The sequence below is a fragment of the Castor canadensis genome, chromosome 11 (assembly GCF_047511655.1).
Source record: "Castor canadensis chromosome 11, mCasCan1.hap1v2, whole genome shotgun sequence".
Lineage (NCBI taxonomy): Eukaryota > Metazoa > Chordata > Mammalia > Rodentia > Castoridae > Castor > Castor canadensis.
This window is the reverse complement of record NC_133396.1, coordinates 49,140,870-49,156,533: the sequence shown is the minus strand read 5'-3', so window position 1 is coordinate 49,156,533 and position 15,664 is coordinate 49,140,870. Positions and strand designations below refer to the sequence as shown.

Genomic DNA, 15,664 nt, shown 5'->3' with positions numbered 1-15,664 from the left:
TGCTCTCTTTTCCAATTTTGTTGAAGAGAAGACATAAGCAATAGTAAGAAAGACATAGCGCTTTTGCTAGTTTGACATAAGGATAGGTATACAGCGAGATTGCTAGCATTGCTTCCATGCACATGTATATTACAACCTGAATTGATTCATCTTTATCAGACCTCTTCACTACTTCCCAGTCACCTTCCCATAGTGACTTCTGTCATTTTAAGGTTACTATATTAACTCCTTTATGGTGGACACATCAAACACTTCCAAGTTTTGGGTTTCCTGCCTTTACCTATTCCTCATGTATGTGTTCTCCCCTTAGTGTGTGACCCATGTCCAATAATAGTATTGAATTTGTTTTAGGTCTTAAGTCTGCATATGAGGGAGAACATATGAGTTTTGGATTTCTGACCTTAGCTAACTTCACTTAAGATGATGTTCTGCAGTTCCACCCATTTACTTGCAAATGACAAGATTTCATTCTTCTTCATGACTGAGTAAAATTCCATTGTGTATAAATACCACATTTTCTTAATCCATTCATCACTAGTGGGGCATCTTGGCTGCTTCCAAAACTTGGCTATTGTGAATAGAGCTGCAATAAACATGGCTGTGAATGTGCCTCTGGAGTAACCTGTGTTGCATTCCTTTGGGCATATCCCTAGGAGTGGGATTGCTGGATCATATGGCAGATCTATGTTTACTTTTTAAAGAAACCTCCATATTGTTTTCAGAGTGGTTGCACTAGCTTGCATTCCCACCAGCAGTCTATGAGGGTTCCTTTTTCCCCACATCCTCTCCAACATTTGTTGTTGATGGTGTTCTTGATGATAGCAATTCTAACATGAGTGAGGTGGAGTCTTAGTGTGGTTTTTGGTTTGCATTTCCTTTATGGCCAGAGATGGTGAGCATTTTTTCATGGTTTTTTTTTTATTTGAATTTCTTCTTTTGAGAAAGTTCTGTTTAGTTCAGTTGCCTATTTCTTTATTGGTTCATTGATTTTGGGAAAGTTTAATTTTTGAGCTCCCTGTATATTGAAGCTATTGTAAATGGAATTGTTTCCATATATTCTTTCTCAATTTGTTCATTGTTGGTGTATAGAAAAGCTAATGATTTTTGTAAGTTGATTTTGTATCCTGCCACCTTGCCATAGCTGTTTATGGTTTCTAGGAGTTTTTGGGTTTTTAAGATATAGGATCATGTCATCTGCAATTAGGGATATTTTGACAGTTTCTTCACCTATTTGTATTCTTTTTATTTCTTCTTCTTGTCTATTGCTCTGGCTAGGAATTCCAGGACTATGTTGAATAGGAGTAGGGAGAGTGAGCACCCTTGCCTCATTCCTGATTTTAGGGGAAATGGTTTCAGTTTTTCTTAAGTATGATGTTGGCTATAGGTTTGTCATATATAGCTTAATGACGTTGTGGTACCTTCCTTCTATTCCTAGTTATCTTAGAGCTTTATCATGAAGTGGTGTTGAATCTTACCAAGGGCTTTTTCTGCATCTATTGAGATGATCAAGTAGTTTTTGTCTTTGCTTTTACTAATGTGCTGTATTACATTTACAGATTTGCATATGTTGAAACACCCCTGCATCCCTAGGATGAAGTTGACTTGGTTGTGGTGAATGATCATTCTGATATATTGTGGGATTAGGTTTGCCATTATTTTATTGAGGGTTTTTACATTGATGTTCATTAAGGAGATCGGCCTACAGTTCTCCTTTTTGGATGTGTCTTTGGTATTGGGATGAGTATAATACTGGCTTCATAAAATGAGTTAGGCAGTGTTCCTTCCTTTCTATTTCATGGAAAAGTTTAAGGAGACTTGGTATTAATTCTTCTTTAAAGGTCTGATAGAATTCAGCACAGAATCCATCAGGTCCTGGACTTTTCTTTTTTGGGAGACTCTTTATTGTTGCTTCAATTTCATTTGGTGTTACAGATCTATTCTGGTTATTAATGTACTCTTGGTTCAATTTTGCATGATCATAAGTACCTAGAAATCTATCCATTTCTTCAAGATTGTCAAATTTATTAGAATATAGGTTCTCAAAGTAATCTCTGACAATTTTCTGGATTTCTGTGGTGTTTGTTGTTATCTCCCCTTTTGCATTTCTTATTTTACTGATTTTGGTTTTTTCTCTCCTTATTTTAGTCAGATTTGCCAAGGGTCTCTCAATATTTTTAATTTTTTCAAAGAACCAGCTTTTTTTTTTTTCGTTGATTCTTTGTATCATTTTTGGGGTCTCTTTTCATTACTTTCAGCCCTAATTTTTATTATTTCTCTCCTTCTGCTTGTTTTAGGTTTTGCTTGTTCTTGTTGTTCTAGGAGTTTGAGATGTAACATTAGGTCATTGATGTGAGATCTTTTTGTCCTTTTAATATATACACTCATGGCTATAAACTTTCCTCTTAGAACTGCCTTTGCTGTGTCCTACAGGTTTTGGTAGGTCATGTTTTCATTTTCATTAACTTCCAGGAGCCTTTTAATTTCCTCTTTTACTTCATTGATGACCCTCTAATCATTGAGCATGTGTTGTTCAGCTTCCCTTCCCATTGTTTGTATATTTTCTGCTGTTGTTTTTGTTGTTGAGTTCTAGTTTTAATGCATTGTAACAGATAGAATGCATTGTGTTATTTCTATTTTCTTATATTTGCTGAGGCTTGCTTTGTGCCCTAAAATATAATCTATTTAGGAGAAAGTTCCATGGTCTGCTGAGAAGACTGTATGTTGTGCAGATGTTGGATGAAATATTTTATGGACATCAATTAGGTTGATTTGATCTATGGTGTGATTTAGATCTAGGATTTCTTTATTGATTTTTTGTTTGGATGACCTATCTATTGGTGATGGGGGGTATTAAAGTCTCTCACTATCACAATATTGAAGTCTATATGTGCTTTTAAGTCCTTTAAAGCATGTTTGATGAAATTGGGTGCATGAGATTGGGTACATATAGGGTGATAATTGTTATTTCCTTTTGGTGTATTTCTCCTTTTATTTGTATGGATTGTCCTTCTTTATCGAATTTGATCAATTTAATTTTGAAGTCTACTTTGTCTGTTATAAGTATCACTATTCCTGCCTGTTTTCTGGGGCCATTGGCTTGGTAAATCTTCCAGCCTTTCACCCTAAGCCAATGTTTGTTTCTGTCAATGAGATGGGTCTCCTGTAAACAACAGATTATTGGATCTTTTTTTTTAATCCAGTTTGCCAGATGGTGTTTTTTGATGGGGGAGTTGAGTCCATTGACATTCAATATTAATATTGATAGGTATGTGGTGATTCTTGTCATTTTTATGTTTTTGTTGTTTACGGGTTTGATTGTGTGCAGCTAAATCGATATTACTGTCTGATTCCTTGTCTTTTCTTCTCCTGTGGTTTGATATTGCCTGTCCTCTCATGGTTTTGTTTGCTTTCATTTTCTGTGTGCAGAATTCCTTGGAGAATCTTTTGTAGTGGTGACTTGGTGGTCATATATTGTTTTAGTTTCTGCTTATCATGGAAGACTTTTATTGTTCCATCTATTTTGAATGATAGTTTTTCTGAGTGGAGTATCCTAGGGTTGAAGTTATTTTCATTCAGTTCCCGGAAGACCTCACTCCATGCCCTTCTTGCTTTTATGGTTTGTAGGAATAAACTTAGGTAAGGAGGAATGATCTCTGTAAAGCCTAAGGAAAAAATTGATCTGCATTACAGAAAGAAATTGAAGAAAACACTACAAAATGGAAAAAAGTCCTATGTTCATGGATTGGCATATTTCATATGGTGAAAATGTCTCCACTATCAAAAGAAATTTATAGATTCAAAGCAATTCTATCAAAATCCCAATGTTATTCTTCACAGAAATAGAAAAACCAATCCTAAAATTCATATGGAAGCAATAGTGAGGGCAATGTTGGAAATATCACAATTTAGGACTTCAAATTATGCTGAAGAGCATAATAATATTGTTCTCCAATCTTGTCATCCATCTCAATATATACTGAATCTCTTCTCACATCCCAGTCTGCTTCTTCTTTTTTTTTTCTTTTTCTGTACCTGTTTTTATTGGAATGGTTGCATCAGCTTGTTGGCCCATTTGTATCTGCTTCTGTCCAGCACAGACCCTCTTCAACTGGCTCAGGAGAGACCCAGGAGCTGTCCCAGAGGGGACAGACCTGGCAGCCCAGCTCCTGTTTTGCACACACACATTTTGTGCTATACCAACTGCCTCTAGGGAGGGGCACATGGGGAGTACAAGCATTGACAAGTATGATACATTTATAATACATCACCAGTAAATACAATTATAAAACAGAAAAATCAGATTAATGTATAACAAAAATGTTGTCAAAACTCCTGTTAAACAGTTAACACCATCAAACTGAACGGAAGTCTGTTCTTTGATTTTTAAAAAAACAGTCTATGTAAAGGCACAGATCGAATTAAGTTTACAAAAAGAAAAAAAATTTAAAGAAAAACAGACCTATAAGAACTATATACTGCTTCAAAAACAAAATATAATTTGGAAATTAATCTAGAAAGATCCAAATGACTAACTTCACTCTTACTTAACAATGTGGAAAAGCTTTACTAAATTTGGCTCAGGAAAATGATGGTGACAAAATTCTCTGTATTCCCTTGCTCCACTGCCTTATCTTGATAAGAAGGGATTCCTCATGATTTATGATCCCATCAGAGCAAGAAAGCCTGAGTTTGATTCTAAGAGAATCAATTCAGCAGCAGCATCCCCACAATCTGCTTTGCCATGTTCAAATCTCAGACCTATGTTCTGGCTTCCTTTCCTCAGGTCAAAGTTGTTAGTCAGTCATTTCACTCTGGAACTTAACATCATGAATCAAGAAACAAATATTTGCAGACTATAAAAAAATCAAATCTGTTTTTTAAGAAATCAGTAACAATTTTTTTAAATGAATCCCAAAATGTCACATATGGTTGACCTTCAACTTTATCATACTAAAAAGGAACAGAAAGTCATTCTAACTTCTAATCCTTATGTGTGGATATAAAAATCTTACCAAAACTTTAAAATATAATATTGTAAATGTTTCTCTTTATCACAGTTATTAAATAGCTGGATGGCCATTATTAAAAAATAAAGAGGGCTGGTGTGGCTCAAGTGGAAGAGCACTTGTTCAGCAAGTGTGAGGTCCTGAGTTTAAACCAGAGTACTACCAAAAAATAAAGCAAAATAAAATTTTAAAGAAGATGCAAACATTGTGAGACCCAAGGCTGTAAGGAGATGGTCCCTCAGTCTGCATCTAACCTGATAAGACACAACAGGGCTGGAATCCTACCAATGCTGCCTCCAAATAGCTTTGTGGTGTTGGACAAATTATTTAACCTCCCCAAACCTCAATTTCACCATCATTGGAATTTTCCAAACATGTGTTCCAAGGATTATTAATCTCATGAAAAAGGGTTTGTGGTCAAGCCAGAAACCACTGCCCATAATTCCCCATTTTAAGAGACTCATAATGCACCAATATCATTAAAGGCTCTGAGAAGTCCTGCAGTATATTTAGCTTTGTACTAATCTTTGTTGAATTCCTTTACTAACTAACCCTCATTAGTATCCTATGGACTATTTGGAAAACACTGGTCCAGCATGTTTCAGGTCTCTCTCAACCACTGATATCGATGAAATGCATGAAGAATGCAGTCCTTTGTCACAGGTTCAGGGGATTAAGACAGGATGAGTGCCCTGGTGCTGAGAAGGCACCTGTTGATGCGTACTGGTCCCTCGAAGAACTTTTTCTTGTTCCTAATGAAAGTCTTCATTTAAGTAAAGTGGCAATGACCATCACAGAATCCTGATGCTCACCTACAGAACAACGAACAGCAGAACTTGTGGAGAATAGTAAGTCCTCTTCAGTACAGGTTAGTTTTCCTTTCCAATCTAGTTGAATTTTCTCTACAGAACATGATTTTTCCTCAGTTCATCAGAATGTTATAGGATCCTTGCCCTTTACAGCTTCCTTGTCCAGAGTGAAGTCAACTTGCAGGTAGACTCAGTCTGTAAGTAAAAAAGCTGCTCTTCCAAGAAGGCACCGCCAAGGCCATACTGTTCTTCATGTAGACTGATTTCTTCAGGTGCTAAGTGACTTGCTCCAAGAACAAAGTATGCAAATTTTTTAGGAATCTGGAGTCTGGAGACAGCCAGCCAGGAAGGGAAGTCCAGCTGGCAGCAGGCCTGGCGCAGTTCCTCCAGAACACTGGTTGTTTCAGCTTCAGCTTGTTCCCTATACTCATCGTCAGTGAGATACTTAACCACCAGCCATTTCAATGTAAACCTCTGCTTCATTTTCCACCTCATATAACTGAATGCTGTCAGTGGGTAGCTCAGACTCTGGGAAGACATGAGGAGGGTCATAACTGCATAAGCAAACTGAGGCATGGCCACCCCAGCATAGATCAGAACCAGGGAGAGGAACCACAGTACCCATGTCAGAAGACTTCTGCTCCTGTCATCAACAAGGGGCCCATGTTTATAACAGGCAGCAAAGATGAAAAATCCAACTACCAAGACATAGCCTAATACATATATTCTGTTTCCATACCTCAGCAATTTCAGGTCTTCCATCAACTGTCATATAAAATAAACTTCGGAATATACCTCTTCACCATCAGCAGGACAAAGACTAATGTCATTAGAACACCTGGCATGGTTCCCCAAAAGCAATAGAAAACAGGACTTTGACTCAAGACCTCTGCATAAAAGAAAAGGAAAATGCCTATCATGAACAGGAGGAAAAGTTTGAAATCCACGATGTTTTGATTCATGCTCATTGTATAGATAAATATCATCACAGAGAAACACACAGTCTCCCCATATGGACTGATAACTATGGTAATTTCATTAGACTCCTCTGGTACCCAAAAGTTATTAATCACACATTTGATAAAAGACAGAATGGTTTCTGGATGCTGGCAATTATGATTTTCTGTAATATAGACCTGGACCGGTAATTTTCACCTGCATAGTTGACCACGTATATGTCCACTCCATTTGGGTGTTGTGGTTGTAGCAGTAACAATCTGACTCAGAAGTTTTAATTAAATCCATTTCCTTCAAAGCTTTACACCTTGGAACTGACAGCGCTGCCTCTTCCTTGTGCATGGTGCCCGCGAGCAACCAGGCCAGCAGTGGCAGCCAGAGCAGCAGCCAGCATGGCCCGGGCAGAGACATCCCACCTGCGCTCGGCGATGTGGACCCCAGTCTGCTTCTTAATCAACCCCTTCTATTACCTCATTTGCCACCTCTTTCTGCTACATAAATTTTCACCTCATATCACCCACTAGAGGTTTTTCCTCTGTTTCCTTCTCATCACAACCCTTACTACCTTAAGCCTTCCAGGACCATGAAGATTCATCTTTTCTACAGTAGGCAACAAAGATCCTGGAACAGTAGCAATAACTGACCCTTATTCAGGATTAATGTAATTTCAAGGCTACAGTTTAACAATTTTAACAGCTTTATTAGTTAAGCCTACTTGCCATATGTGGAACAGGGTGTACAATCCAGTGTCCTGAGAATAAGAAGCTGAAGGGAGTCACCCACCCATCTACAGACAGAAAATACACCAGAGTTCAAACACAGCCCAGTAGTTTATAATCCTTAATAAAACCCTAACTAAAAGGGCACAAGGGATATGAATCTCAAACAAAAATCAACTCCAGATGCTTAAATATCAAAACAGAAATGTGAAGCAACATGGCAATATCTCTCCCTTAAAAACCAACTCCACCACTAAGGACCTGAACAACAATGAAGAAGAGGAAATAGCAAATATTGAATTCCAAAAACCAATAGTGAAAATGATTAATGAGCTCAAAGAAGAGACACAAAAGGTAGTGTGTGAACTCAAAGAGGATATGAATAAACAACTAAATGAGTTCAAGAAGAATTCAAACAAATAAATGGATGATATTAAGAAGATAATGCAGGATCTGAAAGAGGAAATCAATAAAGACATAGAAATCCGGAATTTCTATGTCTAATAACCATTTTGAAATGAGCAGCTCAATATTCCAAATAAAGTGGAGCAAGTGAAAAATAGAATGTCAGGAATGGAAGACAAAGTAAAGGCATTAGGTCAAAGAACATGAGAAAATGCTAAGAAAATATGAATGGAATGTGCAAGATATCAGGGACACCATTAAAAGAGCAAATCTATGAATCATGGGTATAGAAGAAGGTGAAGAGACACAAACTAAAGGTATAGATAACTTATTCAATAAAATAATAGCTGAAAACTTCTGCAACCTTGAGAAAGGGAGGGATATCCAGGTTCAGGAATGTCATCAAGTCCATCAGGACTTGGAAAGAAACACTACCAGACATATCATAATTAAAATATTCAACAAACAACTACCAGACATATCATAATTAAAATATTCAACATACAGAACAATGAAAGAATATTGAAAACTGCAAAAGAAAAAAGAGGTCACATATCAAAGCAAACCCACTAGACAGTAGACTTCTCAACACAAACTCTAAATGTAAGGAGGTCATGGAAAGATACATTTCAGGCCCTGAAAAGAAACAACTGTTATCCTACACTAATATACCTAGCAAACTATGCTTCCTAATTGAAGGAGAAATGAAAACCTTCTACAACAAACAAAAAATAAAAGAATTCATGATCACCAAACCAGCACTTAAAGGACTCTTACACACAAAAGAAGAAATTAGAGTAAGCCAGGAAAATGCAAGAAGGAATAATCCCCTTTGACCAAGCAGACTAGCAAACAATAAGTAGGGGAAAACTAAACATTAGCATAAAAATGACTGGAAATACCACAGATCTCTCAGTTCTAGCACTGAATGTTAATGGCCTCAATATCCCAATCAAAAGAAATAAAATAGCACAATGGATTAAAAAACACGATCCAACCATATGTTGCTTACAAAAAACACATCTCACTGAGAAAAACAAACACTGGGTTAGAGTGAAAGGGTGGGGAAAAGTTCTTCAATCAAATGGATATCATAAACAAGCAGGAGTAGGTATGACATCAGACTGAAATCAGAAGTGACAATGAAGGTCACTTCATGTTAACTAAAGGTACAATTCATCAGGAGGAAATGTCAATTCTTTACATATATGCACCAAACATCAGGGCACCCAACTGTATTAAAAAACACTAATGGACTTAAAAGCACAGATAGACCCCAACACAGTGATAATGGAAGTCCTGAATATCCTACTGTAATAAACAGACAAATCATCCAGGCAAAAAAATCATGCAAAGAAACTTCAGAATTAAAGACAAATTAGACCAAATGGACATAATAAACATGTACAGAGTATTTCATCCAATCACCATGCAATACACATTCTTTTCAGCAGCTTATGGAACTTTCTCCAAAATGGATCATATTTTGGGACACAAAGCAAATCTTAAGACATTTAAGAAAATTGAAATAACCCCTTATATCATATCAGATCACAAGGAAATAAAAGTAAAACTCAGTGAGAAAAGAAACTCCAGAAACTATTCGAACACATGGAGACTGAACAACACACTGCTGAATGTTGGTGGGTTATTGAAGAAATCAAAAAGTTCCTAGAATCTAAAGAAAATACAAACTGCTAGCTCAAAACCCCAAGAATGGGAGCACAAGGGATTAAAACCTTAACCAAAATCAAGTCCAGATGTATAAATCTCAATGCAGAATGAAACAGCAAGACAACAGCTGTCATCCAACTCCATCACTAAAGGTCTAAACGCCTGCACAGAGGAAGAGATAGCAACTACTGATTTCCAAAAAGCAATAATAAAAATGATTAATGAGCTCAAAGAAGAATCACAAAAGCTTATATCTGATCTCAAAGATGATGTGAATAAATAATTAAATGAAATGAGAATACAAACAATCAATGAAATTAAGAAGATTATGCAGGATATGAAAGAGGAAATCAATAAAGACATGGAAAACCTGAAAAATATTCAATCTGAAATAACTCAATATCCCAAATAAAAATCTCAGTCGAAAGCTTGGTGAACAGAGTGGAGCAAATTGAAAACAGAGTATCAGGAATGGAAGACAAAATAGAGGAATTAGACCAAACTGTAAAAGATCGTGAAAGAATGCTAAGAAAATATGAATGGAACATGCAAGATATCTAGGACACCATGAAAGGACCAAACCTATGAATCTGTAGAAGAAGGAGAGGAGATGGAAACTAAAGTCACTGACAATCTATTCAATAAAATAATAACTGAAAAATACCCTAGCCTCGTGAAAGAGAGAGTCTCGCAGGTGCAGGAAGCTTACAAAACACCAAACCATCAGGACCAAAAAAGAAACGCCCCCAGACACATCATAATCAAAACACTCAGAACTCAGAACAAAGGAAGGATACTGAAAGTTGCAAAAGAGAAAAGACAAGTCATATATAAACACAAAATTGCTAGAATAACAGCAGATTTCTCACCCAAGAAAGTCAAGGAAGGACACAATTCAGGTCCTGAAAGAAAGCAGCGGTCAACCTAGACTAGTCTACCCAGAAAAACTATTCTTCCTAATTGAAGGAGAAATTAAAACCTTCCACAAAAAGGAAAAAAATAAAGGAATTCACAACCACCAAACAAGCAATAGAAGATAAAGGACTTTTACATATAGAAGAAGAAACTAGAGTGAGACAGGAAAACTCAAGAAAGAATAAACCCTTTTGAGCAAGCAGACCAGTAAACAAGGAATTGGTAAAACTAAACAAGAGAGGAACAAAAATGACTGGAAACAACAGGTACCTCTCAATATTACACTGAATGTAAATGGCTTCACTGCCAATCAAAAGACATAGAATAGCAAACTGGGTTAAAAAACAAGACCCAACCATATGTTGCTTACAAAAGACTCATCTCACTGAAAAAAATAAACAGATAAACACTGGCTTAGAGTCAAAGGGTGGAAAAAATTTTCCAAACAAATGGACCCCATAAATAGGCAGAAAGAGCTATACTCGTATCTGACAAAGTAGACTTCAGATTAAAATCAGTCAGAAGAGACAATGAAGGTCACTTTATATTAATTAAAGGAACAATTCATCAAAAGGAAATAGCAATTCTTAACATATGCACCAAACAAAGGGACACCGATCTACATTAAAAAAATTCTAATGGACCTAAGAGCATGGATAGACCCTAACACAGTGATCGTGGGAGACCTGAGTACCCCTGTCACTAATAGATAGATCATCCAGGCAAAGATCAACAAAGAAACTTCAGAGCTACTTCACACATTAGACCAAATAGAATGGTAGATATCTACAGAGTATTTTGCCCACAACCAGGCAATACACATTCTTTTCTTCAGCTCATGGAACCTTCTCAAAAATAGATCATATTTTAGGACACAAAGCCATTCTCAACAAATTCAAGAAAACTGAAATAACCCCCTGCATCATATCAAATCACGGTGGAATAAAACTAGACCTCAACAAAAAAAGAAACCACAGAAAATAAAAAACATGGAGACTGAACAACGCACTGCTGAAAGACCAGTGGGTGACCAAAGAAATAAGGGAAGAAATAAAAAAGTTCCTAGAATCCAATGAAAATGAAAAATGCAACCTACTAGAATCTGCGGGACACAGCAAAGGCCATTCTAAGGGGATAGTTAATAGCTATAAGTGCTTACATAAAAAACCCAGAGACCTTTCAAATTAACAGCCTAATGATGCACTTTTGGTTCTAGAAAAAAACAAGAACAAACCAAATCCCAAACCAAGAGACAGAGAGAAATAACAAAGATCAGGGATGAGACCAATGAGATCGAGACCAAAAAAACTATACAAAGAATCAATGAAACAAAAAGTTGATTCTTTGAAAAATTTGACAAGATCAACAAACCCTTAGCCAACATGACAAAACAGAGGAGGGAAAGACCCAAATTAATAAAATCAGAGATGAAAAATGGGACATAACCACAAATACTAATGAAGTCCAGAGAATCATTAGAGAGTACTTTGAAAACTTAATATCCAAGTAAACTGGAAAATCTAGATAAAATGGATAAATTCCTAGGTGCATATAACCAACAAAAATTGAACCAAGAAGATATGAAACACCTAAATAGTCTTATTACAAGCAATAAAATTGAGACAGTAAAAAGAGCCTCCCTACAAAGAAGAGTATAGCACCTGATGGATTCATGGCAGAATTTTATTAAACCTTTAAAGAAGAACTAACACCAACACTCATCAAACTTTTCCAGAAACTAGAAAGGGAAGGAACACTATCTAATTCATTCTATGAAGCCAGCATTACACTCATCCCAAAACCCAATATAGACACAATCAGAAAAGAGATTTATAGACAAATATCTTCAATGACTATAGATGCAAAGATTCCCAACAAAACACTGGCAAACACAATTCAACAACACGTCAAAAAGATCATACGCCATGAACAAGTTGGTTTCATTACAGGGATGCAAGGATGGTTCAATGTACATAAATCCATAAACGCAATACAGCATATAAACAGAAGCAAGGTCAAAAACCACATGATCCTCTCAACAGATCAGAAAAAGCCTTTGAAAGACTTCTATGCCTTTTCATTATGAAAACTCTGAGGAAACTAGTAATAGAAGAATGTTCCTAAACATAATAAAGGCTATATATGACAAACCTAGAGCCAACATTTTACTAAATGGAGAACAACTGAAATGTTCCCATTAAAGTCAGGAATGAGACAAAGATGTCCACTTTCTCCACTCCTATTTGGTATAGTTTTGGACTACCTACCAGAGCAATAAGACAAGAGCAAGAAAAAAAAAGCAATTTAAATCTGGACAGAAGAAGTCAAACTACCCCTATTTGTAGATGACATGATCCTGTACCTAAGAGACCCTAAAAACTCAAACAAAAAAAAACTATTAGAAATCATAAATTCTTTCAGCAAAGTAAAAGTATATAAAATTAACAGACAGAAATCAGTAGCCTTCCTATGTACCAACAATGCACAGACTGAGAAAGAAATCAGGGAAATAATACCATTTACAATAACCTCAAAGACAATGAAGCACCTTGAAATAAACGAAAGAACTTTTTAAAGAAAACTATAAAATACTGAAGAAAGAAATTGAAGAAGTCATCAAAAGATGAAAAGAACTCACATGCTCGTGGATTGGTAGAATCAACATTGTGAAAATGGCCATACTACCAAAAGCAATCTACACGTTCAATGCAATTCCTATCAAAATTCCAATGTCATTCTGCACAGAAATAGAAAAATCAATCTTGACATACATATGAAAACACAAAAGACCTCAAATAGCCAAAGTGATTCTGAGCAAAAGTCCAATGCTGAGGCATCACAATACCTAACTTCAAACTATACTACAGAGCCATAACAGTAAAGCAGCATAGTACTGGCACAAAAACTGATAGGAAGACCAATGGATCAGAAGACCCAGACATAAACCCATATATCTACAGCCAACTGATCTTTGAAAAAAGAACCCAAAACACATGAGGGAGAAAAGACATCCTCTTCAACAAATGCTGCTGGGAAAACTGGATATCCACATGTGGAAGACTGAAAGTAGATCCCTGTTTCACCACATTTTATTAATCTATTCATCACTAGTGGGGCATCTAAGCTCTTTCCATAGCTTAGCTATTGTGAATAGTGGTGCAATAAACATGGCTGTGCAAGTGTTTTTTTTTTTTTTATGAGATGACTCACAATCCTTCAGGTATATCCCTAGAAGAGGTATTGCTGGATCATATGGTAGGTCTACTTTTAGTTTTTAAAGGAGCCTCCATACTGTTTTCCATAGTGGCTGTAGTAGCTTGCATTCCCACCAGCAGTGTTTGAGGGTTCCTTTTCCCCCATATGCTCATGAACATTTGTTGTTGTGTTCTTGATGGTAGCTATTGATTTTTTTCTATCTTTGTAAAGAATGTCTAGGAATTTTTATAGGTATTGCACTGAAGTTACAGATTGCTTTTGCTGCTATAGTAATTTTTGCAATATTGATGCTACCGATACATGAGCATGTGAGATCTTTCAATCTTCTGAGGTCTTCTTCAATTTCTTTGTAGTAATTTATGGCTTTCATTGAAAAAGTCTTTGATTTACTTCACTAAATTTACTCCTAGGTATTGTTTGAGGTTATTGTGAATGGGAGTGTTTATCTGATTTCTCTTTTAGTCTGATCATTGTTGGTATACAGCAATGCTACTGTTTTATGTGTATTATTTTTGTATACTGCTACTTTGCCAAAAGTGTTTATGATTTTTAGTTTTTTGGTGGATTTTTTTAGGGTCTTTTAGGTATAAGATCATATCATCTGCAAATAGGGATATTTTGACTCTTTCCTTCTCTACTTGAATCCTTTTTAATTCTTGCTCCTGTCTTATTCCACTGGCTAGTAATTCCAAGACTACCTTGAATAAGAATGAGGAAGTGGACATCCTTGTCTAGTTTCTGACTTTAGTAGAAATGATTTGAGTTGTTCTCTGTTTAGTATAATTTTGGATACGGGTTCATCATATATAGTCTTTACTACATTGAGGAGATTCCTTCTAGTCCTCCTTTCTTCAGTGCTCTTATCATGAAAGGGTGCTGAATTTCATCAAAGGCTTTTTCTGCATCTATTGAGATGGCCATGTGATTTTTTTGTCCTTGCTTCTGTTTATAGCCTGTATTACATTCATACATTTGTACATGTTGAACCATCCTTGCATACCTTTATTGAAATCAATTTGGTTATGGTATATGATCTTTCTGATGGGTTGTTGAATTAGGTTTGCCAGTATTTTGTTGAGTATTTTTTCATCTACATTCATGAAAGATATTGGTCTGTAATTCTCTTTTTTTGATATACCTTTATTTGGATTTGGAATAAGTGTAATACTGGCTTTACAGAATGAGTTTAGTACTGTTTCTTCCTTTACTATTTTCAGGAAAAGTTTGAGAAGTATTGGTGTTAGTTTTTCTTTAAAGTTCTGGTAGAATTCATCCATGGATTATCAGGTCCTGGTATCTTCTTTTTTGAGATACTCTTTATTTCTCCTTCAATCTCATTGCTAGTTATGCATCAATTTAGGTGGTTAATACCTTTGTGGTTCAATTTTGGCTGGTTAAATGCATCTAGAAATTTATTCATTTCTTCTACATTTTCCAGCTTACCTGAATATAAGTTTTCAAAGTATTCTCTAATGAGTCTATGGATTGCCGGGTTGTGACCAGCACACCTGAAGTGGTGGATGAAGGATTACTCGAACACTGGAATATGTGTAAGAGAGGCCAAGGGGGAGACTAGCTTGGGACTAGCTAGCTTCTTGAATCCATTTGCCTTGCTGCTTTTGTTAAGTACAGCAAAATGTTCAAAAAATATTTTTGCAAGCAATCAGTCATATTGCTGGCATCAGCAGGAAAGGCAGGTAGCATAGCAGATTAAGATCAGAGTAATAGGGACAGGAATTAAAATTATTCTTAAGTAAAGATTTAGAGATCAGGGAATGGGCATGTCTTATTGAGATCAAACATTGAACTGATGCCTTCATCTGTCCTGGAGAAGTTGCCTTCACCTTTGTCCTCTTTGTTTATAATCTCTTTAACCATGTCTGAACCCCAACACTGGATTTTGTTAGTAATTGTGCTTATGTCCCTCTTTTAATCTTGGATTTTATTAATTTGGTCTCCTTCC

General features: G+C 36.1%; 1 pseudogene; it reads right to left on the bottom strand.

Moving 5' to 3' along the window:
- Window positions 1-5,962: 5,962 nt before the first annotated feature.
- On the bottom strand, window positions 5,963-7,183 carry LOC109692043 (nuclear envelope integral membrane protein 2-like; annotated as a pseudogene).
- Window positions 7,184-15,664: the final 8,481 nt, after the last annotated feature.